The sequence below is a fragment of the Lissotriton vulgaris genome, chromosome 6 (genome assembly GCF_964263255.1).
Source record: "Lissotriton vulgaris chromosome 6, aLisVul1.2, whole genome shotgun sequence".
NCBI lineage: Eukaryota > Metazoa > Chordata > Amphibia > Caudata > Salamandridae > Lissotriton > Lissotriton vulgaris.
In genome coordinates, this window is record NC_141694.1 from 1891570409 (window position 1) to 1891584913 (window position 14505).

Here is a 14505-nt window from a genome sequence, read left to right on the forward strand (position 1 = left end):
AGCTGTGGTCTGACTGACAACAGGCATGCCCGCAGGCATGTCAATATCACACATTTTACCTAATTTACAACAATAACAGGGAAGTCTCTGAAAGCGCTTCTTGTTGCTACTACCCCCTGCAAACACTATTAAAGTTAGGGTTAATAACAGTGCTTCTGTGCTGTTTTGCAACTTACTGTTTTAGGTAGCTCTTATTGAAGTGAGTTAACCTTTAAGTGAGCACTACTAATCTTGCAACATTAGGAAATGGAGGACCAGAAAAATAAAACACTTGCCAGGATCACACAATGTGCCTAAGTGGTGGTGAGTCTGGGTTAGAGGCTCTGTATCTTCATTTGGAAGCTATTAAGCCACATTCCTACAAGAGCCTGGTGCACTGCACACTAAGATAAGGCAGGTTTGTGGAATGGTTACCTCAAATGTACCGGGAGGGGTAAATAAATAAAGGTGCACGTATGGCTGGATAGTGTGTTTATGCTGTGCATTGAAATGGGCTTTTTAAAAGTGTACATAGTAAAGCGAACATAGTAATATAAATGTGTCCAAATAAATCATGCTTAAAGTAGATAGGTTGGCAAGGCCCTCTGTTGCTTCACAACAGCATGACTTGTGGCTGTCAGGCTGTAAATTCCTCTCTGGGCCTAGAAGTCTGTCCTTTGTGTTGTGCTGGTCTTCTCTACCCTATGCCATGGATTCTATATTACAGCTACATCTTGCAAGGGAGTGGTGTTTGAAATGGCACCACAGAGATATGGTCTGTGCCCGACGCATTGAGGAAGGATTGTTTTTTTTTTACCGTTCTAAAGTAATCATGTGTAAAGCAAGTGAATACACTACATGTAGAAAGTCCAATAGAAGGTAAGAAACTCGGAAAGAACTAATGTTACAAACCTCTCTGGAGATGCAGCAGAACAAGTGCAATTGTTCTTATGCTGTGTGTTTTATATCAGAAATCACAAAATGCCATCTACAAGGTGTTCCTTTCAAGCTGCTGCAGACTATTTCTTTAGGATGCTTAGATAGACTTCTTTGGTGTAGTAAGGATTCTATAGCAGGACCGGAGGCTTCTGATTATGCTGTCTCAATTTCTTTACCGAACTCACAGCAGCCAATGAAAGTAAAAATACACACTGTAAAAAACATCATTACCCATGAGGCTTTGAACCACGCCTCCTTATCACAGCCAATGGCAACATCACAAAGTATACAAAATAGAGAGGCACCATCCTGGCCTCATCTTTCTTTGCTGCTCCGCAGCCCAGATAAGTGCCTCTCTATTTTGTCTACTTGCTTAATGCGTGTTAAGGTTTTATATTACTGTTTGGAGGTTTCTCCTGTGTTTTGGGGCAGTGTGTATAAGTGTTTTGCACTGTTTTGGTTCGCTCTATTTAATTGTGCTGCGTTAATTGTGTTGCCCCGAGCGCTTCAGCCCGATTTGTTTGCGCAGATCATGAGTATGCAAGGACCATGCAAGATAGATCTATTTGCCTCTCGCCTCAATGCTCAGCTCCCTTGGTTCTTCAGTTGGAGACCAGACCCGATGGCGAAGGGAACGGATGCGTTCCTTCAACATTGGGGGCAACAGAGGAACTATGTGTTTCCCCCGTTTGCCTGGATCCCGAGAGTGGCGGCCTTTGTCCGTCGGCAGACTGCCTCAATAGTACTGGTGACACGGTTGTGGAAGACTCAGTCGTGGTTTCCCACACTATTGGAGTTGTCTGTGGATCTTCCGTTTCAACTTCGTAATTTTCCCAACGCTTCTCCAGGACCCAGTGGGGGCTTGCCATCCACTGGTCCTGCAGAAACAACTAACTCTGATAACTCAGGAGACATGAGAGCATTACAGGTCTTTCACAGGCGGCTGCCGGCTTCATACAGCAGGCTTGGGCTCCATCCACCCGAAAGCGATATTCAGCTTCCTGGAAGAGATGGGTGGGTTGGTGCCTTCAACGGCAGATGGAACCTGTGGGATCAGATGTGACTGAGATTTTAAACTTCCTCTATGAGTGTGCAGAGTCAGGCCTTACGTACAGATCAGTTAATAACTTCAGGCCTGCTATCTCAGCAGGTCACGATCATATTGATGGTAAACCCGTGGGGATGCAGCCTCTGGTTTGTAAATTGTTCAAAGGTGTTAGAGTGGCTAATCCACCTCGTCCCAGATATTCGACTTTATGCGATTTTTCTAAGGTCCTTTCCCTTCTGGAATCTTGGCCAAATAAGGCAGATCTTTCATTTAAGCAGTTATCTGCCAAACTCACCATGTTATTATGTCTCATTTCCTGTCGCAGAGTGTCTGATGTACGAGCTTTAGATCTTGCAACCGAATGTTTTCTCCACAGGGTGTTTCTTTTGTAATCACGAGACGGATGAAGACTGTCACGTTCAGTGGAGTATCCTTCTTTCCCTCATAATAGTAAATTATGGCCCACATGCATCATTGTAGGAATTTGCGATTCCTAAAGTGCGAAAATTAAGGAATCGCAGTTTAGGAATCGCAAATTCCTATGCATCAAAAATTCGCAAACGTTTTTACGATTTCCTAATTTTCCTTATTTGGGATTCCTTAATTGCGAATCGCAAATAAGGAATCGCTTTACATTGATTCCTATGGGCCTCGAGGCCCATAGGAATCAATGGGAAGGCATTCTCATTTTGCGAATTCGCAATTAAGGAATCGCAAAATGAGAATGCAATTTCAAGGGTGCAGGGGGGCCTGGAATGTCATGTAAGTACATTTTACTCACACACATGTCCCAAGGGCATGTGTGTGTGTAAAATGTAAGTTTCAAAAATGCATTTATTTGCATTTTTGAAACTTTTCGCAAATTACCATGAAGGTGTACTTCATGGTAATTTTTCCCTTTAAAATTGCGAATTCACAAAAAAAAATCATGCATTGCATTTAAGAAATCGCAAAATTTGCGATTTCTTAAATGCTATCTCAATTTGAGAAATCGCTAAAAATTGTGATTTCTTTAATTGCGATAAATGAGAAATGAATGATGCATTAACCACTCAACCCCTGCGCACTGTTGCTGCTAGTGAATCACACTAGAAATATCAACATTCTAAACTTTTCATCCTATTTTTTTACAATATTTAGTTTTCACATAACCAAATTCACCATTCTTTTTTGGAAGTGTGATATTTAATCATCAGTTCATTTTCAATAAATTTCAACATATATTCGAAAATCAAAACATTACAAAATTTTCATTGTATCAACAAAGTCTTTCTTGACAACGTATAGTTGATGTAGCCCGATGCATTTCGAGTCCTAATTGGACTCTTCCTCAGGGGCCTGTGAATATGAACATTTAATGTCAACTGTTTCATAATTTTATCCTTTTCATCAGAATCAAGTTTCAAAGCATACGAATGCACAAAACAACAAGCAATCATTTTTCGTTTCATATGGAGATATAATGACAGCATCATGCACTGATAAAACCTAGAGACTCCACCACCTCACCGAAAAAGTGAATGTGTATACAAATACTTGTACTCACAACAGAACCAAGAAGTTGAAATTCCTGCAAACAAAAAAACCTGACTGTAAACGACTGCTGAAATCATCTACCAACACCCTACAACCAATGAGCCACCTAACGATGCTTCCTCTTACCTCGATTCTTTTAAGTTGGAAACCACCGCGTTTCCGTATTTATTCAAAGTGCCACCTACAACGAAAATGAGACGACCTTAAGCTTCATGCTGCTTGTTCAAAGTATTCCTGCCGCTATCCCTCGCGGACGCCACTTCTTACCTGCAAATTAATTACCGGCTCCTTCGTTCACTCTCTACCGATTTCAAACCAAACTCCAAGCTATCCGGGTTTAAAGCACATTAATCTCCGGGTAAACTGACAACAAAGAAAACGGACTAGGCCGGGTCACTAAGGCGCGCCATGTTGGTACAGTCTCAAAAACGAGTACAGCGGTGCCGGAAAACTCACAGCGCTAAAAATAATGGACACAAAACAGAATCACTAAATACCGCCCTAACAAACCGAAAGCCTTATTTTTCCAATAAAGCTACTGACGCTCACTAATAAAAAATAATGGGGTGCTCAGAGTGAATTAGAATAAAATGAAAATAATATGGAAATGATATTGCAAATACATCGAGAAAATTTCAATACAAATGCAAAAACAGTGCATGATTTACATTTCAAACACTCTGGTGCACATGTGTTTATAAATGTAGTCAAACGTACCCCTGCTAAAGAGAGGCTTGGCCAAAACCTCTACATGCTTCTAGCCTAGCTGACAGTGTTTTTTCTACAGAAAACATGTGTAGTCTATCTTTTCATTTAACCCTTTTGGTTCCTGAGTCCCTAGGGACCGGATCCAAAATATCTCTCTTTGTAGGAGGCATCTAGTGAGATCCACTCCTTCTTGCAATTCAGTTTTTTCCAAGACTGAAAACTGTAGCTGGGAGATGTTATGCCTATTTTCTGACCAGTGTTTAGCTAAATTGCTTTTGACGTTAACATTCCTGATAGTACTTTTGTGTTCAGATATTCTTGTCTTTAATTTTCTGATGAAAAGGATAAAATTATGAAACAGTTGACATTAAATGTTCATATTCACAGGCCCCTGAGGAAGAGTCCAATTAGGACTCGAAATGCATCGGGCTACATCAACTATACGTTGTCAAGAAAGACTTTGTTGATACAATGAAAATTTTGTAATGTTTTGATTTTCGAATATATGTTGAAATTTATTGAAAATGAACTGATGATTAAATATCACACTTCCAAAAAAGAATGGTGAATTTGGTTATGTGAAAACTAAATATTGTAAAAAAATAGGATGAAAAGTTTAGAATGTTGATATTTCTAGTGTGATTCACTAGCAGCAACAGTGCGCAGGGGTTGAGTGGTTCATCCACTCAAGTTAGGTTGGTAGTTTAGCAGGCACGGAAGAAGGACAAAAGTGCCACCGCTGCAGCACGCATGTGTTAAAAATAGAGGAGTAGAATTATAATTTTGTCAAAAGAAAGGAGTGCCTTCCACTTCATTATTTCAAATGAATGATGCATCCCAAAAAGTGATTTTGGAATCGCAAATGGCCAAATTTTGCGATTCGCACCGTTTGCGATGCCAAAATCGCTTGAGGCATGTGCCCCTATGTGTCTTGCAATGTTTGAAATGTTATGAGGAGCATACTCTTGCACATAGGTCTGACCCGTTGGGTCAGTTGTTAATATCAGTTCAAAAACCTTTCAAGCCAGTCTCTGCTGCCTCCTTGACTAGGTGGGTAAGATGGGTAATGTCAGAAGCAGGTATTGATATTTCTGTATACGGTGCCCATTCTGCGAGGGGATCGATGGCCTCCAAGGCATATTTGTTGGGATCTCGTTTGGAAGACATCCTGAAAGCAGCTGACTGGTCTACAGATTCTATGTTTAAAGTTTTCTATTACAAGCCTATCTCTTCTGTTGTTATTAATGAGCTTTGAACCAGTGTAATCAGAAGCCTCCGGTCCTGCTATAGTATACAACATTTTCCAGCTATGGCAACAAGAATTTTAGATTCTATTAAGGACACGGAGGCGAGGATTATCCCACCCGATGGCACAGTCTATCTCAACTGTGAAGTTGTTTGATTGTTATGTTTATAACAGTATTAATGCCCACCCTATAAGAATCAGATTTGTGGGTTCCCTTTCTCAACCTGGTTTCTGTTTTAGGAAATGATTCCAACAAGAACTGAATGGTTACTCCAGATGGAAATGGATCATCCTCATGTGAAAAGCGGATGACTTCAGGACGTGTGAATATATTCTCTGTTGAGAATGGAAAAGAAATGTTACCTCTCTGTTGAGAGTTGAGACTTTGTTTGGTTCATTATTTTTGGACTACTGTTTCGCAAAGAAAGAGGAAGCCAGGATGGTGCCTCTCTATTTTGTATACTTTTGGATGTTAACATTGGCTGTGATAAGGAGGCATGGTTCAAAGCCTCATGGGTAATGATGTTTTTACAATGTGTAGTTTTACTTTCATTGGCTGCTGTGAGTTCAGTAAAGAAATTGAGACAGCATAATCCTCGCCTCCGTGTCCTTAATAGAATCTAAAATTCTTGTAGCGATAGCTGGAAAATTTTGTATTCAGGCCTATTGTTTTTTCCACATGCTTCAAAGAGCACTTCCTTCCCTAATAACGCTTCTAGGACTGCCTGTGTGATAATGGCAAGACTTCTACAGGATAGGCCTAAGTGTGAACCCCCCACCCACCCTAATCTTGCCGCTATGTATCACAATGTCACGTATTGAGTCATCCAAATGAAAACCTTACACACTTTCAGAGATGATGCTTTGATCTAAGTGGGACTGCAATCTGAAGACCCGTCTCTTAGTAAAAAAGGAATTGTCTCCTACCCTTCACAGGACAGCTAGAAAAATCATGCTGTTCTGAGCAGGACACTCTAATCTAGACATAATCACAGATCGCATTCATATCCACCCGTGACTATTGCCTAAATCTCAAATACTTTTTGGGTAGCATCTTGGTTCTAGCCGATATGTCACTTGTGTTTTATATTCTTTGTAAATAGCTTATGCAAAAATGTTATCCTGTAAATATGTAATACTGACTTAAATATTACCACAGTGTACATTATACTGATAATTTCTGATTTGAATATGCAGCCTCTTTGTTGTCACTGTTCTCCCAAATGGCAGCTTCAATGTATCAAGTGCTTGCATGTCTAAAATGCATTATCTAAAACCTAATATAAACCTTTGCCTGTTCATCCTATTGATTTAGTGAAGAGGTAAGGCAAGTAGATTTATTTGTAGGACAAGTAGATTTCTGTAAAATGTTGTCCCTTAGACAAGTAGATTTTTTAAAAACAATTCCACACCCCTGCTCAACTTATAATTTTTTTTTCAAAGACTTGACACAAAGAAATTGGCAATAAGGAGTAGCATGCCAGTAAATCTCTTCTGCGTAATTGGTTGCAAAGTCTGAATTTTTGAATATTTTATGGGGTTAAGGCATCTGCTACAGAGGTGCCCAGTACATCACAGGGAATAATAATAATAATGGTGAATTACCTTTGTAAGTTAAAGCTTTTGTTAGAGAGATCTGTGTTTTGTGTAGTCCCAGATCAGCATCAAAGTAGTATAGAAGGCTGTGTCTCCTGCAAAGCACATCCCGTAACATGCAGATGAGAGATTTCTATTTTTATCTATCTAGGTAAGTAAGTTACTGCTTTGAACACAGAGATCCTTTTGTTAATTGCAGTTCATAAATTATAATCTTTCTAATATAGCAGAGTGAGCTGTGAAGGACATGTGACTTCCACACCTTATAACCCTCACTGACTCATGTAACACATCATGTACATTGATTTACACACTTACATGATTTATCAATGTCTAATGTGTATGTTATGTAAAGCGCTCTGACACCCTGCATTGGGATGAGTAGCGCTATAAAAGAAATAAAATAGTACTATTTTAACTGTTATTTCTGTAGACACTTGGACAGACACACACACCTGACATTCTTACAGTACATGCACTCACATAAAGGGACTAAACAAAGACAAAAGCATGCATCTCTTAAGCACCTGTGAAGGGATAACCAGCTGTGTGCTTTTGCTTCACCTCCCTTGTATTATTTGTATTTAAGTGAAGTTCCCAGGCCAAGTCCAGTAGGATACTCGATCAAAAGGAGCCGCCTGACGGCCCCTTAACTTGGCCTTTATTTTCGACAGAGAGGTCAGGGGTTTCTGACAAATTGCCCCTTATTCTTTTAACATAGCAATGTTGTTTACTTTTCTTTATCGGATGCAAGTTGAGAAGGCTTATTTTAAAGCGAACTGTGCCACAACTCTGGTGAGGTGTAGGGTGTTAGATGCTGTATAAAACGAGAGCCAGGGATACAAAATGGATGAGCATTGACAAAATCAGACTTTAGGGGCAGTGGAAATGGAATGCGTGTGTGTACGAAGCTGGAGAACTTTCTTGAGCTCTCTTTGTGGAAAAATATGAGTGAAAAGTTCCATAAACGCCAGAATTATAACAAAAAACAGCAAACACATCTATATTATTAAAATCATTTTAAGCAAACAATATTCTTCTGAAATGAATTCACATGAGAATTCTTTTTTTTTTTTGCACAAAAGCACTCCTTATGGCAGTGAAGTTGTGCAAAAATAAAAAAATAAACAATTTGACAAACCTGCAATACGTTAAATGTATCTAAACACCACAAGCAGTTGCAGTCCACCACCTGCTCCTTTTTCATTTGGTTTCTCTAAAGACGGCGCTTGCGATGCTTGTCCCTATGACCATTCCCCAGAGAAACCTTTTTCTCCATTCATTTTTTTCTGCAAGTTTTATCGCCTTATGAGTCAGAGCATAGGAGTGTCTAAAAGGAGAACAGGTAGCTTTCTGCCGCCAAGCCCTGATTTCGCGGGCACTTTTGTAAAAAGCGCTGCCTTTTTTCAAAAGTGCCAATTTCGCAATTATTTAGCAAATCGCGAAATCCTGGAGGATCCGACTGTTTTAAGGTTGTCAGGGGGAATAAACTGTTTGATTTTCCTGAGGTCTTTTAGTGTATAGTGGCTAACTTGTTGATGTGCTCCTTCAGTGACGGAATTTGAAAGTGAGAGAGAACAGTTTAGTGTGTCCAAATTCTTTAGCCATTCTTGGATTGGTAAAGGTTTATGTTTAGGGGAGAAGAGTAGTAGCTCAGTCTTGTTAGGGTTCAGCATTGGTAATTGGTGTTTAACCAGGTTTGTATCTTATTTAGTGTGGCATTCAAATGCCTGATGTCTCCGGGTGATGTTTTTTTTGTAGTACAGTTTTGTGACATCAGCATATAGGTGATAGCCGACTCCAGCTTGGGTCAGAATAACTGGGAGGGGTTCCATGAGGAGGTTAAATGGGTCTGGAGAGAGGATTGAACCTTGAGATACTCCACGTGAAACTAGTGTAGGCTTTGAGAGACCGCTGTGGATTTGTTTTTGTTGAGAACAATGTTGCAGATAGGACGTGGCCCATCTCAGGAAAATGCCATTGATGCCAGTGCAGTTCTTGAGTGTCTCTAGTACCCCTGGATGGTATACTGTATTGAATGCCGCAATAAGTCAAATAGTTGGAGGCAGGAACTGATGAAGCTGGAATGCCTCCTGTGAATAGCTGCTAGAAAGCATCCTGCTATCACATGAGGCTGTGAAAACATAGGCAAAGCTAATGCAATTATTAAGCAGTTCTGGGAAACCCTTCCCCGGGTAGCTGTGCTCTTTAACACCTTCCATGCTCAGGACGGCTCTCGTCGGTCATGAGTCACAGTAGGCGTGTGCTCATGACGGCCGGAAGCCGTCCAAATGTTGCCGCTCCACCCACGCTTGGGAAATTCCCCGGCTGTGCGGGAGAATTCATCAGTGGGCGGAGTTCGGACGGCTCCCGGCCGTCATGAGCACACGCCTACTGTTTGTAAGTAAAAAAGGACTCCCTTTGTTGCTTATGTTTACTGTCATTATTGTGATACTGTGTGTTACGTGGTCTATTCACTGGAAAAGGCCATATCTTGTAATATTTGTTGAGCTGTGTGATAATAGGAAGCATTCCCTGAATAAAAATGGTGGCATCTTGTCATCATGGAATTAAGACTATAGTGTGTTGTGGGGAGACTGTCTCACTTACTGAACAAGGAACCTTCTCTGATGTCGTGGTTGCTCCTTGAGACCACACTTCTCCATAAAACTATAATCTGCCTACTGCATCTTTGCATTGAATGTGTAATCTAGACTTCCTTCAGCGCACTTGTCTATATGGACAATTAAATGTGTTATTAAATGCCAATAGATGTTTGTGAGGGACTCTGCATTTAAGCTCATTCAGTGTTTCTTTTTTTAATCTAACAGGTGAAATGAATGCAGTAATAACCGAAAAAGGTAAAGGCATTGGACATCGCCTGTGAAGGAAGTGATGTAAAAAAAGTATACCTCAAAATCTCTTTCCTGGAAGGCTGGTACCTTGCCAAAGTCTTTTTTATATAGCAGAAAATCCTACTTGCCCAATGAGGTCTGTACTTGGCTCTTGGGCATCTGCTGATAGACATAGAAGACATGACTCACTAACATACTGAAGCAAGTCTGATGAGGTGCTCATTTTGTAAGAATATCTTACCTGGTGTCAGAAAGAACACACAGGAGAGAAACTATGAATATCTAGAATGTGACAACACATTTATTAAGCAGAGAAAGCATGTGCAACATCCTAAACTTAATACAGGAGAAGAACCATAGTGATGGACTGACTGTGGAAAAATGTTCTTTGCAATGAAAGACCTAATGAAGCATCAGACTGTCCATGCAGAGGAGAAACCATATAAATGTACAGAATGTAAGAAAGCATTCCGACGGAAGCAGAACCTAAAGCATCATCATCAAATCCACACTGGAGAGAAACTATATATATGCACAGAATGCAATAAGGCATTTATTACTAGTGGAAGCCTAATGACACATCAGAAAATCCACACTGGGGAGAAACCGTATCAATGTACAGAATGTGAGAAAGCATTTCATAGAAATGACGAGCTGAAGCGACACCAGACAGTTCACACTGGGGAGAAACCGTATCAATGTACAGAATGTGACAAAGCATTTATTACAAATGGAGAGCTGAAGCAACATCAGAGAGTTCACACTGGGGAGAAACCATATAATTGTACAGAATGTGACATGGTATTTACTAGAAAGCCACACTTAATACGACATCTCAAAGTTCACACAGGAGAGAAACCATATCCATGTATTGAATGTCTTCAAGCATTCAAAACAAATGATGAGCTAAAACGACACCAGAAAATCCACACAGGAGAGAAATCTCATGTGTGTACTGAATGTGAGAAGGAATTTATTACAAATGGAGAGCTGAAGCGACACCAGGCAGTCCACACTGGGGAGAGACCGTATGACTGCACTGAATGTGACAAATCATTTATTACAAATGGAGACCTGAAGCAACATCAAAAAGTTCACACTGGGGAGAAACCATATAAATGTACAGCATGTGACAAGGTATTTTTTACAAAGCGAAAATTAATACGACATCAGAACATTCACACAGGAGAGAAACCATATCAATGCACAGAATGTCGCAAAGCATTTAATGAAAATGGAAAGCTAAAGCGACATCAGAAAATCCACACTGGGGAGAAACCATATCAATGTACAGAGTGTGACAAAGCATTTATAACAAATGGAGAGCTGAAGCGACACCAGAAGATCCACACTGGGGAGAGACCGTATGACTGCACTGAATGTGACAAATCATTTTTTACAAATGGGGAGCTGAAGCAACATCAAAAAGTCCACACTGGGGAGAAACCAAATAAATGTACAGAATGTGTCAAGGGATTTATAACAAATGCAAGGCTAAAGCAACATCAAAAAGTCCACACTGGGGAGAAACCGTATGACTGCACTGAATGCAACAAGGCCTTTATTACACTGCAAAGGTTAATACTACATGAGAGAGTCCACACTGGGGAGAGACCGTATGACTGCACTGAATGTGATAAGGCCTTTATGACCTATGGAGGGCTGAAGCACCACCAAAGATTCCACACTGGGGAGAAACCATATCAATGTACAGAGTGTGACAAAGCATTTATTACAAACGGAGACCTGAAGCAACATCAGAAGATCCATACTGGGGAGAGACCGTATGACTGCACTGAATGTGACAAATCATTTATTACAAATGGAAAGCTGAAGCAACATCATAAAGTCCACACTGGGGAAAAACAATATAAATGTACAGAATGTGTCAAGGAATTTATAACAAATGGAAGGCTAAAGAAACATCAAAAAGTCCACACTGGGGAGAAACCGTATGACTGCACTTAATGCAACAAGGCCTTTATTACACTGCAAAGGTTAATACTACATCAGAGAGTACACACTGGGGCGAAACAATATACTTTTACAGAATGTAATAAAGTGTTTAGAGCGAAGCACCACCTAAAGCTGCATCAACCAATTCATGCTAGTGAGAAACCACATGAATGTACAGAATGTGATAAGGCATTTTTTACAAAGCCAAAGTTAATATGACATCACCAAGTTCACACAGCAGAGAAGCCATGTCCATGTATTGAATGTCTTAAAGCATTTATAACAAATAGAGAAACTGATGTGATACCAGAATATCCACATGGAGAGAAATCTTATGCACATAACAAATTTAATAAAGTCTTCAACCAGGAAAAATAGCTAATGTGGCATCAGCAAATACACACTAGGGTTAAACCATATTAATGTACAGAATGCGTTAGAGATTTATTACAAAATATCATGTAATATGACACCAGAATGTTCACACAGGAGAAACGATATCAATGTATTGAATGTGACAATGCATTCAAGAGAAATGGAGGGCTAACAGAACTTCAAAAGTCCAACCTGAAAACAACACTGAATGTGGCAAGGCATTTATTAGCAAGGCAGAGTTAAACAACCTCAGTAATTCCCCACTGGGGAGAATCTGTATGCATGCACAGAAGGTGAAAGATTGTTCTTAATGAAGTGACAGTAAGAATGTACTGAAAGTGACAAGACATTTATTAGAAGGGCACAGCAAAGCCAATGTGCCATCAGAAAGTCCACACAGTGGGGGAACATGGCCTGGCTGAAGACCAACATGGTTGCTTGAACCTGAAGCTCTGGTGTGGTGCTGCCATTATACGGGCCAATCTTCACATAAAAAAATGATCGGCTGTTCCTTGCAGTGCCGAAGTGCTGCTGATGGCCGGCCTGCTGCTTTGGAGCTTATTTGTGGCAGCGTGGCTGGCTGAACATTTGGGGACACTGGATGCAGGCAGCGGCCTCGCGTGGCCCTCATCGGCCTCGCGGCCACATAGGTCGCAGATGAACCTGAGAGGGGCTACACTACTTTTGCCGGCATATGCAAAATCGAGGCCTGTGTGGCCAGGCATCATCTGGAAGGCGGGCTGTGTAGAGGGGAGACCTGACTACGGAGCCTGCACTGCTGATATAATATGATCTTCTCGGCCACTATCGGAGGTGAGTTGCGTCACGCCTCACCCCCCCCCTTCGTCTCCATTATCATCTGATGCAGTGTTGGTGCCTGTGAGGGCGGGGTGCTGCACGGACTCTCCCATACATGCACCCTGCTGGGCGAGACAGACCTGTTGTGCAGGAGATGCCTTGTGCTGGTGCCCCTTCCCCCCCATCCCCCCCCCGAGAGCAGAATGAACCCATCGTTTGTGAAGGCTGGAGCAGATTGCCTGTGGCTCTGCCCGGAACCCTGGCACTGGTTGGCACATGCTCCAGCACATGTGGAGGCACTATGCCTTTCCATAAATACATGTTGTACAGCCAGTGCGGCATTGCTCAGTACCTCTTCCCTGCATCTAATGCTGAATCATTGATGTGGCATCACTCATTGCTGGCAGCCCAGATCCATAGCTCCCCGAAGCGGAAGTGGGGTTGGGGCCTGTCTCAACTTCCTGCATATTTGCCAGGCTTGACCATATAGTACAGCATTGGGCGATGTGACCCACGTCAGCGCCCGCTCTCTTAAGGCACCCAAGACCCCTCAATGTGGTAAGGAGGATGAGTCCCGGGAAGCGTCCTCGAGCACTGGTAACCCGGCCCCATACATCTGAGGGGACCGAGGCAATCCTTGCTGAGTTGTGAGCTGGCTTTAAGTAAGTGGACACTAGACTGGATGCAGTTAGAAAATATGCATGAACAAGAATAGCGGCACAAGGCGTGCCATACCTCTGCTAAGCAACACATATCAGACGTCAAAGACCCTAATTCTGCTGATTCCAGCACATAGACAAACTGGAGAAAATGCTGGAACTTACAGCTGTGAAGGCAGAGGATTTGGAAGCAAGGTCCCTTAGGAACAACATCGCATCTCTGGGGTGACAGAGTATACCAACACGAGACATGTGCTCATACGTGGAGTCACTACTCGTGGATATATTTGGCAGGGACGTGTTCTCTCCCATGTTTTCACTTGAGAGGGCACACAGGACCCTTGGCCCGCACCTCACTCAGACGCACTGGTACGATTGATCATGGGCAATCTCCTCAACTAATAAGACCTTAGCACGTTATTGCACCTCACCAGGGAGAGATCCACAGTGCAGCACCAGGGCATGACCCTATCTTTTATTCCAGACGTCACGCCGATTAGTGAAGGAAGCATGCCGTATATTTTCCGATGTGATTGGCTGCCTGGCAAAAGTCAATGTGAAATAGTTCATGCTCTACCCTGCCCCTCTAAGAGTTCAGCGCCATGGTAAAATGCACATTTTCAACACCCCATCTGAAACCATTACTTTTTGCAAGCAAAACGCTTAGGCCCATCCTCAACTACTGGTATTGGAGCTACTGGTCCTCCATCACCCCCCAATAAAGCTGACCGAGACATGCTCTGTCAGTTGACGGGTTCTGTCTGCAACACACTCCGAGGTGATGGGCAAATGATGGCCAAGTCGACTTGC

At 41.8% G+C, this 14505-nt stretch overlaps 1 pseudogene across 1 annotated transcript in view; it reads left to right on the forward strand.

The window, feature by feature from the left end:
* LOC147709792 (uncharacterized) overlaps nt 1–13223 on the forward strand; it is a 48373-nt pseudogene extending 35150 nt beyond the window's left edge. The window contains exon 2 of the transcript XR_015296732.1: nt 9884–13223. The product of XR_015296732.1 is annotated as an uncharacterized LOC147709792 (transcript). The remainder of the gene's footprint in view (nt 1–9883) is intronic.
* Nucleotides 13224–14505: the final 1282 nt, after the last annotated feature.